This window comes from Epinephelus moara, chromosome 1 (genome assembly GCF_006386435.1).
Source record: "Epinephelus moara isolate mb chromosome 1, YSFRI_EMoa_1.0, whole genome shotgun sequence".
Classification (NCBI taxonomy): domain Eukaryota; kingdom Metazoa; phylum Chordata; class Actinopteri; order Perciformes; family Serranidae; genus Epinephelus; species Epinephelus moara.
This window is the reverse complement of record NC_065506.1, coordinates 43,709,182-43,722,135: the sequence shown is the minus strand read 5'-3', so window position 1 is coordinate 43,722,135 and position 12,954 is coordinate 43,709,182.

The window sequence follows — 12,954 nt, the reverse complement described above, 5'->3', positions numbered from 1 at the left end:
ATTGGGTGTTGTGTATAGGGTAGCTGTTGGAAAAGTTAACTTGCTATGTTTTCTGTAAGACCAATATTTGAGGCTGTGGCAAGAGGCCCATTTTCATAATTGTCATGGGCTGTAACCCAGTAAAGCAAATCATTGCCTGTTGAGTGTGTGTTGACATTTTTATTGTTTTTCTGGACAGAGAGCCATTTAATTTAAAACCATTTCTCACCTTCTCTGTTGTCCTAGGCCACATTTCCCCCGTATGAATTGAAATGTATTGATAGTATATTTTTGCACATTCATGTATGCACATGTATGCCTACCACAAACTGTATAAAATAATGGACATAGCTTTGTGACATCAGCGACTGGTTTGTGGACTTGTGGCGTAAAGCCTTGAGTGTGGCATTTTGGCCGTCGCCATCTTGGTTTTTTGGAGCCAGAAGTGACCATAATTGGACAAGAGGGTGGAGCTAACTCAAATGCCTTGCAGTCATTAATCATGTGTGAATCAAAGCCTTATTAAAATGTAAATGTGTGAGTTATATAAAAATCACCAGTCATACAGCTGTCATAAAAGCTGATATTAACTATTGAGACCAAAACTATTTTTTGTTCCAGGCTGTTAACATGTTTATTTCTGCTGTAAAGTTCAGCATTTTAACATGGTTGGCCAAATCAAATTGCGAATTGACTCACTTCTGGAGCCAGCCTCAAGTGGCCATTCGAGGAACTGCAGTTTTTGTCACTTTTGCGTGCTGCTGCTTGGTGTGTACCCTACAGTGCCCCCCTACCCTCCACCTGCCAAAAATAAAGGGCTCCCCCAAAAGCTATGGTGTAATTTAAACTCTGGATAGCATGTGGCATCTCAGAGGTCCTGTCCTCATCGGAAAGTTGCCAGCTTTCCAAACTTTCCAATCTCGATTCAACTCCCAGCGTAAAACTTGAATGTATGAGTGTTAGCTTGCAAGCCAGTGAGATAAAACATATAAACAAGATTTTGGAGCTGTTGATAGATATATTTTTCTCTCTTTTTCTGGGTCAATAGTTCCCACTGCTTCCAGCAAAGCTAGGCTAAACACTTTTTGAAACAATGTTTTAAATGCACAGAGATGGAATCTGACATCAGTCCTCTCACCTCAGCAAGCATATCATCCTAGCTGCATAATTCAGCCTTAATTTGCCCGTACTCTGTGTAAGGAAGGACAAGATGACTTTGTGAAATGAGTCTGAGTGGAAACGGCATTTCCTTTTCAACTTCATTCTCAAGTGGAGGGCATGATGGCAGAGCAAGTCAAGGGCTCCTTAAATTTTTTAATTGTACATTTCCTGCATAAGTAAGAGCAGTTAACTCTCATAATCAGGAGCCGGTGCTGAGCTCTGGCCCGGATCCAGCTGAAATCCTGCTCTTACAGACAGATGTAATTAAAACCATCAGTGAAACACGCTCGTCAGCCGTGTGTCATGCCTCTATGATGCAAAACTGGGTTTCTATTAGGTAATGACGGGACTCACCGTATGTGACCTTCCCTGACATGCACGGTGTTGCATTTTAGTACGTACATTTTATTAGCATTGTTGAGAGACCTTATAATCCTGTCATTATTTATATTGTGATTTTTATTCACAGTCGAAACTGAAAGTTTGACAAGACTACTAAAAACCTTCCGTTGGTTTTTAGTGCTACTTCAGTACAGTTGAATGTTTACCTTCATCCTGTCAGGCTGGCATCAGTTGATATCAATCAATGCTCTCTTTCAGACTACTCTAGATAGTGTTCATGATTGATTGATTCATTGATCAATTATTACCTCAGCTAAGGAGGTTATGTTTTAAGTTTATTTGTAAAGGATTACAAAAAAAAACTACCAGCCCAGTTTTCATGAAACTTGGTGTAAAGGTGTAGCATGGGCCGAGGAAGAACCCAATTTTCCGAGTATTTTTATTGAGCCAAAGATGTAATTACTTAAATCATGTTGTAGTATCAGCGCTCATGTCATTTTTGAGTTTTGAAATAATGCGTTCACAGAAGCAGGAAACATGAAAGTAAGTAAATTGAAAAATTCAATTCAAATTCAAAAAATTTAATTTCCCCTCAGGGGGATTAATAAAGTATATAAAAATAAAAATAAAAAATAAATAAAGGGGGGAAAGAATAAAAATAAAATAAAAGGGGAAAAAAAGTGAAACTAAGTCTAGATACAGGATTTACCTTAACCCCTTATATTCCCTTATCCACTATCCTTGTCTCACTCATAAATTCATACTCAGAATGGGATATGTAGGGGCAGAACCCAGTTTTGGAGTGGATCCGAATCATGGAGTGGAAACACAAATTATTTTTCACCTTCTTTTGCATTGCGAGATAGGGCATTAGGCCTTGGTGGAGTTCTGCATTCTGCGAGTGTGCTTCGAGTTGTAGTATGTTGTCCCTTCTCACTTTTTAAAGACATTCAGTGAGGCTTGGTGAGTGTAGAGGGACAACCTCGCAAATACTAGGCCGGACAGTGCAGACGCAGTCTCAATGTATGTTCGGAATTATTGTCCTGCTGGAGATCCTTGTTCACACAACACTGAGCCTTTGTTTCCCAAAGTAATCTTTTGGGTGAGTAATACATTACTGTTTTCGTTTTTTTGTGATGCATGATATCTATTTGGTTTCGAATTTGGATTTGTTGTATTCAAACATGTCTGTATAATATTACTTCTGATGTTTATAGTTTCTTTTCATGGAGGAATGCTCTGTCCCCAATGTGGGAGTCAGACAGTGTCATTCAGCTCTGCTCTGATTGAACCTGATTGTTTCAACCTGAGCGAAGACTCTCAATCAAGCAGATCACAATCACCTGAGTGATGAGTGTGTGTGTGTGTCTATATATTGCTTGCTCTGCTTTAACCTGGTGATTTGCCAATGTCTGACAAAGATCTCTATCAGATGGGAACAGTGCACAGTTAGAATTGTTTGGAGCTACTATGCGACTCTTGCCTTAGTTTGATTTTTTTTTATCTATTACCTGTAAAAAATGTTTTGATGTGCATACCTTCCACCCTGCAGTGGCAAAGAAATACCAGTTTTATGCACTGTTTCATTAATGTCTCATTGGTGAAGATTAGCATCTGGAATTTTTAGACATGTTGCGACTATTCTGCCGTGAGAACAAGAAGGTCTGGGATACTTCTGGCTGTTCACAATTTGCGAGGTCTTAAGGGTTTGTTTTTTTCACAGAAAATTAAAAATATATCACGCACTACAAAAAGTGACAGCCCTATTTTTTCAAAGCACTACAATGAATTCATATTTTTTTCCTAATTAGTCTGAAAATGTCCAGAATCAGATTATTGGTTGTGGTTTTTAGATCTTGAGTATAAAATAAGTGACCTACAAGAGAGATAAAGAACTTTAAGAATTCCTTCAACTTGCAAATTACAAAGATAATATACTTTTGTTTTGTAGTATAAGTGTCAATGAGACAAATTAACTGCACTTAACTCCAGTTAACACTTTTTAAAAGATCTTGACACAATTATATTGTTTATAATACAATGTTAATACAACTGACATTCTCACACCTCATGTGAATTTTTGTTCTCATTTATTCTATAAAGAGAGAAGCTTCAGAAATTAATTCAAACTGCATTGCTTGTATAAAGAGTTACTGTGGCGTTTCAATTTAGTCCATCACTAAAAGAATATTATGTTTTGGTAATTATATTCACAATGTCACGACCCTCTGAAGTAAAATCTCTGTGTGTGGGTTGCATCGGGTGAATGCCACGATGAATGACTGTTTGACTATAAATAAAAGGCGACTCTCATAGCTGTCTAAACTGCGAGCAGAGTTGGGTTACATTTTCAGCCTCCAGAAATAATATCCATAAAAGAATCTCCGCAGCAGATGGAGATTTCTAAATCTGTAGTGAAGCATATAATAGTTAACTGATCTGAAAGCATGAAATCCCTAAAAGCATTGACAGTTTGACACTCTGGCACAATGAAACCATCAAAAAAAAAACATTAATCCTCATTGTTTCTGGCCCATTGAATTATCGCTGTTTTAGCGACTGACTGACCCCGGGTTGGTATCCTTAGACCAAATCTCTGCAGTTAATGGACTTTCAACGTCCACAGCAGACACGTGTCTGTGTTATGTAACAGGGGTTAAAGCATGCTGGGACTTGTATTCTCTTAACTTGTATTTACAGTATGTAGAAGGTGTAAACACCTGTCAGGTGATATAGATATATTGTAAATAAATGAATACAAGGGTAACTCTTTTTTTTAGATGTGTATTAACAAAAAGTCTCAAACTGTAAGTGTTTCTCTGTAACAGAAAACATGAACTGACAACCGTGACACTCTAGGTATGTAGCTTAAAGGGACAGTTCGGGATTTTTGAAGCGAGGATGTACACAGCACTCATCCATAGACAGTATATCAGAAACAGTAGGTGTCAGTCGGCATGACCCCAGTTTGGAGTAGCAAACTAAAGTCTAAAATCTAAAGTTAAAGTGTATGCTCTACTGAGAGTATTTCACTGCTTTACCTTAATGTCAGACAGGGATTTTCAATGGGAAAATGAAGCCGTTATATTGCTCTCTTCAAAGCCAAACTCTATTGAGAAAAACAGTGATTTAATATTGCTAAACACAGGGGCTGTAGGTCAACACTGCTCCAATCACTTAGTTTGTTTCTGATATTGTGTGACTTTGGTGTTTAAAAGGGAGAGTTTAGATTCACCAATACCACACAAAAACACTAACTAACTAACCAATCGATGCAGTGATAGACCAGCAGCCCGCAAATTCAGTGAGCTAAAATTAGTGTTTCTCTCAATGGAGTCTGGTGGCTTTGATGAAAGCAGACTGGGTACCAGAGCCACTAATGGCTTCTTTGTTGAAACAGGCTGTCTGGCGTAAAGGTAAAGCAGGAGGCATGCGGACTGACATCTACTGTTTCTAAGCCATTTTCCCCTTTACATCAGCTCCGCCAGTCTCTTGGCTGATGAGTCAAATAGATATGATATCAAAAAGGTTTTCATTCTTTAGATTACAACTCTGGGCATCTTTAGGATGGCACTTTCTCACATCGACCACTGATAATGTGGCTCTGACTGTGAATTGTCAAGTTTCAGGGTGCTTTCAGGGTCGAGGCTGAAGAACAGAATCAGCCTGCCATCAGCCTGCATCCTTCAGGGTCATGTACAGGCCATTTGGAGGCATTATTTAGTCACTGAAAAATTAGACACCATTTACACAAGCTAGACAAAATCAAAACTCATCAGAACTCCAAATAATCAGCACCTGAACTGCTCACAGATCAGCGGCAAACACGAAATTATAAAGTGACAGTAACTTTACGTGCCTAAACCTAACCTCTGTAACTTTATGTTAAGGATATAACGTGATTTGTGGGGGTGCTAATTTGTAGGATATCATATGAACTGCTGTGTGAGGATACGTTAAATTGTTAGAGCGCCTGCCACTTGTCCACCTTTGTGGGATTGGTGATTGAAGGTTCATATCCTGTCCAATGGCCCTGTCAAAAAAAATAATCTCAGACGACACATGGTTGATTGGACTCATATTCCTGGACGTTAAAAATTTTCCACATCTTTTAAACATCTTGAGTTTTATTCCTCTTTTATATGCACACACTAACACACACGGTACACTTCAGATGACAACTGAGATATAACCTCTACGACAGTACTTGTGATCTATTGAATTAACTTTTACGTCACCAGTATCAATTTTAAATTGGTTTTAACCTATTTTGACGATATTATAAATGGATGTAAATCATAATTTTTATTATGAAACAATATAAAATTAATTCTTTGGACAACAATATGATATTTGCTGATATCACAAAGTCTGCCACAATACGATTTCAATTCAATTCAATTCAATTCAATTCAAGGGCCTGCACTCAATGAGATAATATCAATAAATGTCCTCATCGTCTGTCTCTTAGCTGCCATTATCCGCCTGGCACTGGGCCGCTACCACTGTTTGAATGTTTAGGATGGAGGTGTGCTTGGATGGAAATGGCGACACAGATGTGCCATGGACTTTCAAAATACAGGCTCATCCTAAAGATTACAGTATGTGTTGATGTTTCCACTTTGCATCAATGATAATGGAGCCAATTGAATCCATTTACCGATCCAGATCTATGTATCCTTACATACAGTAGTTAGAGTTAGACGTTGGAGCCCTTGCAGTCAAAGGGTCCACAGTGAATTCTTTAACTCTAATGTCAGAATATTAAATTGGTTTTATAGCAATTGTCTTCGTTCCATGGTTTAGGTTTAACAGGTCAGTCTGGGGCCATGAGAACCACATCTAGGGCCAAATCATCTTGGTTCATGATCCAGTTTTGGGGGATGAAGATTGAGAGCACTACCCATAGAGCCTTCAACATGCCAAACTTGTTTTTACTTTTAAATGTTAGCCTGCAGCTATGGGAACATCGTCCAGCTGCTTTGGGTTACTGGGCTGTCTCATAGGGCTTGTGCTGATGTGGTCCAATGCAATGCACAACACTTACGGTTCCTGATTGTGGTATTTGGGGGCTGAGATTTCATTAAACTAGTTCCACTACAGCCTGGTAACAGAGAACGCCACATGTCCACACACCTTATGAAGAACTGGAGGGACAGAGATTTGAGTCCCAGTTTTTGTAGATCAGTGCCATTTAGGCTTCATGAACGATGGCGTGTGTGTGTGTATTCATTCATACACCATCACTGATGTTCAACACCATTAAGAAAGAATCCGAAAAACGTGTTTTAATCCCTTTCTTTCAGAGCACAAAGGTGACAATATAATTCTGTCCAAAAAATTCCTGGCTTTATGCTGTATGCACCACCACCTACTGAGCTATCTGCACAGCTTGAAAGTAATTTTGTATCGAGGGAAATAAAGGTTTGCAGGTACATTCATTTAGTTGAAGGTCTCCATCATCTGAACACCATGCTGTAAAGTAAACATTTTGTCCATTACGGTGGTTTGTTAGATTTTGTAAACAAATACTTTTAGAACTGTAAATGAATGCAGATGCACTTAAAATTCCTCTTCTAAAATTGATTAAATCCCTAAAACTCCATTCATCAAAATGGCATATTTACAGGTATTTTCTGTCATTAGAAAATACCTTCATGCATCAAAATGGCTGAGATGTATCTCCACAGCTTTGCCTCATTTAGGATGGGCAAAAAGTGAAAGAGAAAATGAAACTTTACTCGCAAAAGACTGCTTCTCCTCTGATACTCCTCGTTTTGCTGTGGCGTGGAATTGGTTTCTTAGGTTTGGAACAAACACTCCAGAGTCATTGAATCTGAAACCTCCAGTGTGGAGCAGGAACATATTTACGTAATTACTTGTATGGATTTAAAGCTGCTTTTTGTAGCATTTATAACATGGCTGAATTACTTTTTTCAGCCTCGTTGGTCTTTTTACTGTATTCTACATTTCATGCACTGTAACGTTTGTTAAATTTTTATAGCTGCAAAAATTGCAAACAGAAGCACGAACATATTTGCAGCAGAATTTAACAAGATTTGTGCGAAATGTATTAATTTTGAGAAACACTAGCAGTAATAACGCTAACATATGTTCCAATATTGTCACCAGCTGTGACAACGTCATGAAAGGCTGGTATTGTTTTCACTTTGTGAGCCTGTGTGTGTGTCAACGTGACAAAATGTGGCCCTGGAGACACAAACAACTACCACCAAGTGTTGTGAGTACTTTGGCAGGTGTTTGTGTCTGTGGACAGATTTTGTCACTGCAATAGTGTCACAACAGTGCAAGCTGCAGTTAAGAAACTTTACGGGTGTGTAGTTGAGGTCAAAATGAAGGCCAGTTTGAGGATGGATGCAGTCTGAGCAAGGCTGATGGAAGTAGGGGGATAGGAAGCAGGGAAGGGGCCATTGCCCTCTGACTTTTAAGTTGCAGATCACTGTGTTGTGGCTGGTGCAATTCCACTGCAAGATGGTCTCTAGTTTATGGTTGTTAAGTTTTAAAATGAAACTTTGAGGTGAGAACATACATTTAGCACCTTAAAAAGTTAGCCTGAACGCCTACGCAGCATTCACACTAATGTTATTGTAATCTTTGTCAGTGTATCAGCATTCAAACAGGACAAAAGGGGACTAATGGGACAAAAAAAACCTGTAGAAAAGAAAAAGACAGAAAAAAAGAAACGCTTAACTTTATAGTCATATTAAATATTTTGGAGTCCTTTGTGTTTCCAGCGAGGAACAAAGGTTTCTGTTTATAAATTCAACCGTTGACTTTCACACATGGATGATTGGGGCTCTGCCTTTCTCTTCCTTTGTGTATATATGTGTGTATGTGTGTGTGTGTGTGTGTGTGTGTGTGTGTGTGTGTGTGTGTGTGTGTGTGAGTGTGTGTTGGTGTTTAGCAGGTGCCTGGAATTAAATTCAGCCCAGTTCCACTGCTTAATAGTCTCTCTAGCTTTTAACATAAAAGGTTCTCAGACAAGTGTAAAATATACATGACTGCATCAGTATAATAAAGTATTAAATAAGCTTTGTTTCTTTTAACACTACACATTTTAATTACTTAGCCAGCAGAATTGTTTATAGGTAGTTAGTTATATATTTTTGTGTCTAATGACCTTGTGCTACATTTAGTCAGTTTTAGGGGTCCATATCTGTGGTGTTTGGGACTTTGTTGTGCAGAGACGTGTGCAACAATTCAGATAATAACACAGCCTGAATCACAGATCAACATTGCTGACTTGTTTCTGATTATCTGTATTATTGTTTAACTATTGGTTAATTGCCACAAATTGATCCATTATCAACCGACGCACCAGAAGAATGAGAGCTTTGTTTCATGATTTGTGGAAATATGCTCAGTTATCACTGTTGCAGACTTGTTCTCCGAGTGTGTCTGATTGATCGGTGTGTATGTGCGCTGGATTAGGGTGGCTCAGAACAGATTAGTTAATTATAGGCACCGTCTAAGCGTGGTGTGCCTTGTCAGGTGTTGCAGCATGAGGTCGGCTTGGTGCTGAGGGGAGAAAAGGCGGAGCAAGGTGTGGAATTGCATGGGCAAATGCTTTGCCATGTGCTCTTAGATCATCTCTCTTCCCCCTGTCCACGCTTTGAGAGCAGCTCAGCGATGGGAATGTTCACACACACTTCACGGATATAAAGTGTCACCTGCTCAACACCCTTTTGCCCTGGTAACGCTGCAAACTGCAACTGCCTGTTTCCTCCAGCCAATATTTGGTACTTTAATATTCACTGACAGCTGGCATTTAATTCTCCTTTGATTTTGACCAAGCAATTATTTGATTCCAAAATCAAGGGATAAAGTAGTAACATGGTAAAGCTTTCATAGCACCATTTCAGTGACTAAATTATACCAAGGAGTAGTACAGTGGCACTGAAGGTCAAAAACAACAACACTCCAGAAAACAAATTTCAGAAAACAAAACTTTCCACAAACACAGCATTTAAAAAACACAATAACATTTCAGGAAACACAACATTTAAAAAAAAACTCAATGGCATGTCACACAACACAATATTTCACACAACATGACAACATTTCAGAAAACAAAGCATTCCAGAAAACACAACATTTAAAATACACACAATGACATTTCAGAAAACCAAACAACATTTACAAAAAAAACATAGTATTTTACAAAACATGACAACATTTCAGAAAACAAATTGACATTTTACAAAACTCAACATTTCACAAAATCAACAGCATTGTAGTATGTTGTGAAATGTTTTGTGAAACGTGTTTTGTTAAATGTTGTATTTCATAAAATGGTGCTGTTTTTTCTCAAAGGTTTTTTGTTAAATGTGCAATTGTTTGATTCCAAAGTCACGGGATAAAGTAGTAACATGGTAAAGCTTTCATAGCAACATTTCAGTGACTAAATTATACCGTGGAGTGGTACGGTGGCCCTGAAGGTCAAAACACAACAGCACCTGAGAAAACACAACATTTCATAAGAACAATGACATTTTACAAAACACAACATTTAAAAAGACACAATGGCATGTCACACAACACAAGTTTTCGCACAACGCGGCATCATTTCAGAAAACACTTTTCACAAAACACAACATCTAACAAAACATCACATTTCAGAATGAACAACATTTCACACAACTCAGTATTTTACAAAACATTACAATTCCCACAAAACACAATATTTCACAAAACACAACATTGTAGTGTATCGTAAAATTTGTTTTGTTACATGTTATGTTTCATAAAATGTTGCTGTGTTTTCTAAAATGTTTTTAGTCAAATGTGTTATTTGATTCCATTGACAAGGGATAAAGTATACCGTGGAGTCGTACGGTGTCCCTGAAGGTCAAAACACACTTTAGAAAACACAACATTTAAAAAAACACAATTGCATTTCACAAAATGCAACATTTCAGCAAACAAAACAACATTTTACAAAACCAACAACACTGAAGTGTGTAGTGAAATGTTGTATTTTATAAAATCTTGCTGAGTTTTCTAAAATGTTTTTTCGCAAATGTTTTTTGTTAAATCTGTTCAGTGAAATGTTGTTCTGTTTTCCGAAATGTCGTGGGGGTTTTGACGCTCATGGCCACCATAGATAAACATTATTAAAGCTTAAAGCCTCATAACAGACAGCACATCATCATGACTGAGACCACACAGGAGCATGGCAACTGTCAAAATGTTAAAATGGCTCCAAAGACCATACACACCTCAGTAATCATCTTGTCCCAACATAAGATCAAAGAATAAATGCTGCCATGGCAACACCATCACAATGACTGTATGTACAATGTCCTTGTCACTCTGTGAAACTAAAAGAAGCCGTGGTCTCAAAGTATAATCACACTGAGGCCACTCGGTGAGTAAGCAGCACTAAACAGCTGCACAACTGAAAAAAAAAAAGCTAAAATCACGGCCTGACTCGTTGCAGTTGTTGCTGGTCTCTGCTGAGTGATTTAGGTAAAAAAATAGATTCAGCGCTGGCAGAGCAGCACGGAAAACATTCAGGCTCATATTATGGAACTATAATAAACACACAATTTGTAATATCATAAAAGGTTTATATTTCGCTTGATTCGCTTTTTATTTGCTCTCATCAAAATTATCGAGTCATCTCAAGCAATCCAATATTTAAGACCAGGAACAGAACTGACAAGCCATTTGCATCTTAAACCCTCTAATAAAATTAGTCAAAAATATGAAATCTTTCCCAAATATGAGCCATAATTAACGTCTGATTAAATACTCAAAAATGTGTTGAGGAAACTGCAATCACATTTTCTATTTTGTTCTCACAATCAACTTTTATTCTGCTAAATGAGCTCTCCTTGGAGCTTTTTGCCACTTAATTTGGAACTTATTGTTTCTTGTGAACTTCATGCTTCACATTAATTAAGAGCCTGACATTAACCCTTAAATCTCTGCTTTTCTCCATACTGGCTCACATATTAATAAAGCATACACATAAACAATTTAACGCTGCAAATAAATCATTGAGTTTGCAGGAGGCTTCGTCATGTTATGAAGACCATTTCATCATTCAATAGTACTAAATCATGTTTAACTCTCCACACGGCGGCACAGACGAACAGTACACATTTTATCAGCCATTATTAAGTGTTATCTGACTCCAATTAATAACAGGAGAAAGCCACATGAGACCCAGAGAGTTATCATTCAAGGGAAACACAGTAGAGCCCAGCTGTTGAAACTCTTGGCAATGCTTTTTGAAAAGGCTGTGCCAAATGAAAGCTCTACAAACTGTGCTCTTTGTGGCTCTTAGTAAATGTCAGTGCTTCTTGTGCTATGTTCTGCAAGTGCATCATGTGAATTCTTAAGGTCCCTCTTCACTCAGAAATGTGTTTTTCATCTATTCATGTCTCCTAAAATGTTTGACCATGACTACACTGAGTTGTATCTTTGCAAAGAAGATATTGGTGAAGATTCTCAGTCATCCAGATCATGGTAACCATTGCCACCAGTGCGATATTTTTTCTTTTCAAGATACTCGAGCAAATCTAGTTGCCTACGAAATAGCATTTAGGCTGTAACTGGAGTGGCATTTTCATATTCCTGAAGTGAAATTGACAATGTCTATGCACGTCCTAAAATCAGAGATTCAAACTTATGCTAGATTGGGTACGTCACTGATACAAAAGCAATCGCTGTTTAATATGGGAAACGCATATCGGGAACAGACTTCGACACAATACCAGTAGAAGAAATCTGAAACCTCCAGCACGGAGCAGATTTCTCAGTACAGAGAGCGAGAGTTAGCATTAGCATAGTGAAAGTACTGACAGCACACATGGTAGAGTGCAGTTTTTGGACGAAACCAGACTCTGGGGCTCTCTTCCACTAGCTACGAAAAACCCATCACAGCAGAAATTATTATACACAAACAAACACAAGATGCTTACGATACCAACCATTCTAACATGTCTACTAGTTGCCAATTTTGGTGCACAATACTCCACTCCTCTGGGTCTGGTCTGACTGAGGCTTAGACATGTATGGCCAAATTATGTATTGCTAACATGCTAACATTGGCCATCTTGTTGTGCACTGCTCTTTTACTGTTGCCATGCCGTTGTTCTGACGACCCGTTACTCCAAAGTCCCAATATTTTGGAAAAAAATGTCCTGTTGGACCAAAGGCTCATTTTCCCAAAAAGAAACGCCCATTGATCCGAAGTTCCAATGATCGGAAATTACACATTCATCCTGTAGTTAGGAAGATCCATGGCCTGTAATCTGTCGGCCCTGAAACAATATTTTTCCTACTATGAAGAAAGCATGACCTGCCCTACTCTGCCTCTGACTGGCATATCCTTATATTGTTACCCGAACCCTAACCAGTCTCATTCCTCATGCCTAACCCTATCAATCCAACCAATGAAGGCAACGAGCACTAGCCAATCAGAGGCAGAGTAGGGCAGGTCAG